Here is a 5688-nt window from a genome sequence, read left to right on the forward strand (position 1 = left end):
GTTTTCATGCATGGTGTGAGATAAGGGTACAACCTCATTCTTTTGCATGTTGATATTCAGTTGTCCCAGCACTATTTGTTGGGAAAGGCTATTCTTTCCCTATTGATTGGTCTTGGCTATAGATTATCTTTTGAATTTTTAAAAATTGAGTCTATAGCCATGCTGCCCTGAACAAACCTGATCCCATCTGATCTTGGAAGCTAAGCAGGGTCGGGCCTGGTTAGTACTTGGATGGGAGACCACCTAGGAAGACCAGATGCTGTAAGTGTAAAAAATTTAAAAAATAAGGCATTGTAAGCTGACAAGGTCCTTGCAATCTGTGAGGTCAACCAAGGGTTGCCTCACCTTTAAAAAAAAAAAAAAGGTGGGTACCGTAAAGGGGCAGCAGCACTTGCTCCTAAGCTCTAATAGTCCACCAGGTGGGGACCACAGAGCAGCGCCATCAGCATCTCCTAAGAGCTTGTTAGAAGTACAAATTCTCAGGCTCCATCTCAGACCTAAGAATCAGAATTTCTGGGGGTGGGGGCCAGAAATCTGTTTAACAAGTCTTCTAGATGCTTCTTATGCATGCTAAAGTTTTAGAAGCATTGCCTTATTTAGCAGTTACCTGTCCCAGAAATCGAGTTTCTAGTAGCCTCACCCCTTACAACTGTGCCATTCAGTGTCCTGGAGACCTGGAAGTTTCCTAGATTGGCTGGTAGGGCTTAATCAGATCTTGAAAACCGGAAGTTCAGATGACTTTTTCTGCTCTTTCTTAACAAGGGAGTGAAGGGCAGGGACTCCATCCTGTTCACGGTTGTATCTGTACTTTAATGCATGCTTGCTGAATGCATGCATACATGAGTGAATGAGCAAGGCCAAAGAGTTGGATTTGTTTCCTGGACAGCAGCCTATGACACAGTAATGAAAGCTTCAGGCTGGGGAGAAGGCCTCACAAAACACTTAAGAATATCTGGCAAAAGATCTGCTTCCTAATTAGGAAAGATTTAATGACTTCCAGTTTCCAAGAATGGTACTCTAGATATGTGGGCTAACCTTCCCACTAAAAACAACTCAAAATGCTGAAAAGGGAGCTTCTGGGTGGGTGAAAACATGGAGCTGTGGAGAGAGTAGTAGGCTCAGAGAGCATGGAAGCTCCATGCTCCTTCCCACATACCTTGTCCTATGCACCTCTTTAATCTGGCTGTTCTTGAGTTAAATTCCTTTGTAATAAACCAGTTATCAATCACCAAGAGGTGAGCAGTATAGAAAACAAAGACCACTGATTCATAACAGTTTCATAGCACAGCAAAGGAAGACAAGTCACTGTAGACAAGGTCTCTGCCACACTCACCTCAGAATCCCCAGGATATAGCATAGTGTCTTACAAATAAATATATGATGCTCGATAAATATTATTTGACTAGGTAGTTTTCCTTGAGAGCAGACAATGATGTAAGAATATTAAAAAGGAAGCCAATTGTACCTTAGGTTAAATTTTCTTGGGGAAGTTGAATTCTATTTCTATTTCACTGTATTGTACTGCCTGGAGAAGATAAAACAAAACAAACACAAAAATGCTGAAGAGGAAAAGAAGAAAAAAAGAAAAACATCTTCTTAAAAGGAGCTAATTGTGAATAAGACAGAAAGGCAACCAGGGCTGCATAAGAAGGAAAATAGGAATCCAGAGAGGTAAACAAGACAGAAGACTTGTTTCCTGTAGGGCAGTGGCGATTCTGGCAAATTTCATTTTTGTTTTAAGGACTTTGCAGGGTGAGAGGTTTAGAAATCAGCCAGGTGAGGAATCTAAAGGAGACTATCTCCCACAATAGGCTGGGATCCCACAAGTTTGCCCTCTCATGTTAAAGGTGAGTCAGATGTAAACCAGCTCTGTAGTTGTCTTCTGCCCCAGTTTGTGGCTGCCTATGACTTGACCTTGGATTTAAGAGGTCTAGGATAGGTAGTATACCCCCAGGCACCTTGCAGGACCAGCAGGATTCCCTTCTGGAGGAAGGATTCTTTGGGGGAATCATTGTCTAAGATGAGTTCTAAAGGATGAGTAAGACATCTAGGTAGAAGAGAGGGAATACTCCAGACAGGGGGAATAACATATAAAAAGGCCTAGAGATAAGAAAGGTTAAGGAATCAAAAATTCCCAACAGTGTGGCTCCAGGATCCTTCTTAGGGAAGGACCTGCTTTGTTTGATAAAATATTGTATTAGGCCACTTGATGTAGAGACAGAGACTCTACAAGTATGGGTGTTGGTAAGAGATCCAGCAACTTAACACTGATTAAGCTGCTCTGAAGTGGGGATTTGGTTTTTTGCTTTTTTGAGGGGAAGATGAAAAGGGAGTAAAGGGAGAAGAAAAAGAGAGAAGCCAGCAGGATGGCAGGAGGCTAGGGTCTGCATTGGGTGAAATGCCAGTGAGAGAACCCTGGTGATAATTAGGCTAAAGAACTTTTAAGACTGTGGAAGTTATGGCTAATAAGTGACTTTAAGTTATGTACTGTATGGTGTGATGTGATTCTTCCTCTTGACCCCTGATAGTGACGTGTATGGGGCTCACAAATGCTCCATGTGGATGAGGTCTTTGTAGAAAATTGAAGGTGACTGAGTGTTGCATCTGAGTCAAAATGTTGGATGGAAGCAGCTTAAGTGGAACCAGGAACCCAAAGTCAGGAATGACCACCCTCCACCCCCATCCCAGGGATTTGGGTAAATTCTGAAGAAGGCTTTGGACTTTCAGAAGGTGTGGAATAAAAGATTTGAATCTTTTCTCAGCCCTAGATCTTAAGGGCTGAGAAAATAGAGTTGAATTTGGGGCCGAATCAGTAGAGCTGGTATAGAATTCAGGAATTTGAGGCACAGGAGAGAAGAGCTGTGGTGAGAGGTAAAGCAAGAGAGGAAAACAAGAACAATATCCGATGGGGCCGTTAAGCCTTTTGGACTTAGAAACATGGGACAGGAGCTCAGGGAGAGAGGTACGGACTGTGAAGCTATTTTCTGTTTTGTACCAGTACAGCGCTAGGCTTGATGTAATCCCCCTGTAAACATATGCTGAATGGAATGAAGAACTAACACTCAGGACTGTCTTATAAATGAATGCTTTAGCTCAGAAAGTCACTAGATAGTGGTTGGCAAACTATGTCTCATTGGCCAAATCCAGCCTACTGCCATTTTATTGGAATGCTGCCCAAACCATTCATTATATATTGTCTCTTTTCTAAGGCTTGAGTAGTTTGACAGAGACTATAAAACCTAAAATATTTACTATCTGGTACTTTACAGAAAAAGTTTGCCAACTGCTGCACTAGCTAGTCAAGGAGAATCTGAGAGACCATTGATTTGGGGTGCTGTAGAAGAGATGGTGGCAATTTGCTCTCAGATCTCTGAGGCCTTAACCAGCTCTATGACTGTGATCAATAGACATGGTTTGGGGTGCATGACAAGTGAAAAAATTTTAAACACATTTGATTAATGAGAACGTAGCTTTAATATCTAAGTTTTAAAAGTTACGTTTAAATTAGATAAGTCAGTTTCTCAACATCTGAACCCAATACATTACACTGTCCCAGGAAAATGAGAGAGAGAAATGTTAATCATTCATTTGGGTCGGTATTCATCTAAAGCTAGTAAGTTGCAGAGAAACATGTAAAATAAAAGGCAAAGCAAAAAGAAGTCATATTTCCCTTTTATTTTAGGGTTTCACATTTCCTCCCTTAGGTTTAATAATATAATAATAATAGCATTATTTGAAGGAACTAATTAAAATATGGAAGTTTTATGATTAAATAGTTTTAAAGCTTAAATAATACATGTCTCCATAACAAAGAAAATAATAAATGATTAGTGCTGCAATCAGTAGCCACATAAAATTGTTTACTTGTTTTTGAGAAAGATATGCTCCCTACAGATGAACCAATATCTTACTTTGGAGTCATTTTACAAAATTTAAGCATTACATTCCAAACTTAGGGGCCCGAATTTAGCCAGTAGTTATTGAAAGCCATGATAAAAGGAAAGCTCAGAACAAACATACTGTCATTTTTAGTTGCCAGAGAGCTAATAGTCAAAAATTATTCAGGAATCAGAAAACAGAGGAATGAACTCATAAACAAAATAGAACGTATCATGAAGTCTTAAGCAATTCTCAAGGCATCTCCTTAATTGATATGTTTGTTTGCCTAATGAGCTTGAGAACCTGCTAGAGGTATGAGATGTCCACTGAATGGAAAAAGGAGATAGGCATCTGTGATGATTTTGAATAGCTGTACCTGCCATTCTTAAATTTTCAATGGAAGAAATATAAAAGAACATTACCTATTAACATTTTTAAAGGTAATGAGCTCATAGAGTACATATATATTATTGACTATGGTAATTTCTCCAAAATATGTCAGTGAAGAAAGTAACTCAAGTATAAAGATTAACTAGTCCTTGGTCGATAGGTAAGCCAGAACCATAATTCTGGTTTTCTTACTGTTTTCAGTGCTTTCTGCTAGCCCAAAATAAGTCGGAAAACTTCTAAACATGCATATTCCCTAAATGCATAGACCCACCTCCGACCTAGTGAGCTAGAATATCTACAGCTATAGCTGCTCAGGTGTTTCAGTGTACCCTGTCTGCACACTAAAGCTGGGTAGCAATGGTGCCAGACTGTTTTACCTATCCTGGAAAGGAAAAAAATAGGCTGATGTGAGAAAACCATTTTGCATTTCTGTTAAAATTGCCGAGTTAGTTCAAAATGCATTATGATATTTAAAAAAGGCATCCCCTTAAGTGCATCTATGTTTAGAAAATTATGCTGCTGAGAGCTAACATATGCTAGGACTCGTGTTCATCCTTATTGCTATGAAGGGTAATTCCTAAAAGCTAGGAGATTGCTGTTTTGTCTTGCTTTTGAGATTCGAGCTGGGAGCCATCGACCCGTAACCTGATCTAAAGAAGCCTCAGCATTGATAGAGCAGAAGTACCAATGTTATTCTGACGACACTTTCCAGAGCAGTTCAGAAGAATAACACTGAAAGAAAGCAAGATTCTGTTTCTGTGCACTGCCCAGCTGCTTCTTAAGAGGGCATTATTAGGCGGGGTTCTGAGAATACACAATCATTTCGGCTTTCCTATTTGGGACTATGAAAGGAAAGAATTCACGTGGCATAAAAGGGAAAGAAAATTTTAGTCATTAGGAAGTAGGTTGCACCTCGATATTGCTTCAAATAATACTTTATTGTAGTTTGTAGCTAACTGAACATATGTTTAATTTTATATAGTCAGTTAATGAAAAGCAGTTACTTTCTCAAAGATGCTCCTCTTAAATTTCACGCCAGTTAAAGGGTTTTGGAGCCAATTACTAACCAACCATAGGACCATTTAGGTAGAAAGGATCAAAATTTCAGTGAAAAGCCTGAGATGAGTACTTCTGAGGGGATAGAGAATTCAATCAGCTATGGCAGCCCTAAATTCCTGCTCAGATCCCTTTTGGCCAAATATAAAACCTCGCATTGCTGCTTTTGAGCTAGGGTCAACTGCTCATATCCAGATTACACATGATTTACTAAGGGTTTCCTGGGACTCAAGGGATGACCATTGGAGCTGAATAGGAATTGGGGGCTAACAGCCACTTTTGGGAGTCAGGTAACAGTAGAAGAGTAGGTAGGTAGGTACAGCAAGGATGAATTCAGCAGAAGTCCTCTTTCTCACAAACATC

At 39.8% G+C, this 5688-nt stretch overlaps 1 protein-coding gene, 1 long non-coding RNA gene and 1 pseudogene across 2 annotated transcripts in view; 2 read left to right on the forward strand and 1 right to left on the reverse strand.

The window, feature by feature from the left end:
* Nucleotides 1-5688, reverse strand: part of CUNH7orf31 (chromosome unknown C7orf31 homolog) — a 43320-nt gene that overhangs the window by 33994 nt on the left and 3638 nt on the right. The gene's annotated exons all lie outside the window — the stretch shown is intronic.
* The window catches only part of LOC111740865, a 21303-nt gene that overhangs the window by 1366 nt on the left and 14249 nt on the right, over nucleotides 1-5688 (forward strand). Inside the window, exon 2 of the long non-coding RNA XR_002780784.1 lies at nucleotides 4617-4620. This is a non-coding gene — a long non-coding RNA (uncharacterized LOC111740865). The remainder of the gene's footprint in view (nucleotides 1-4616; nucleotides 4621-5688) is intronic.
* Nucleotides 150-268, forward strand: LOC111740889 (annotated as a pseudogene).

This window comes from Pteropus vampyrus, unplaced genomic scaffold (genome assembly GCF_000151845.1).
Source record: "Pteropus vampyrus isolate Shadow unplaced genomic scaffold, Pvam_2.0 Scaffold69, whole genome shotgun sequence".
Taxonomy (NCBI): Eukaryota; Metazoa; Chordata; class Mammalia; order Chiroptera; family Pteropodidae; genus Pteropus; species Pteropus vampyrus.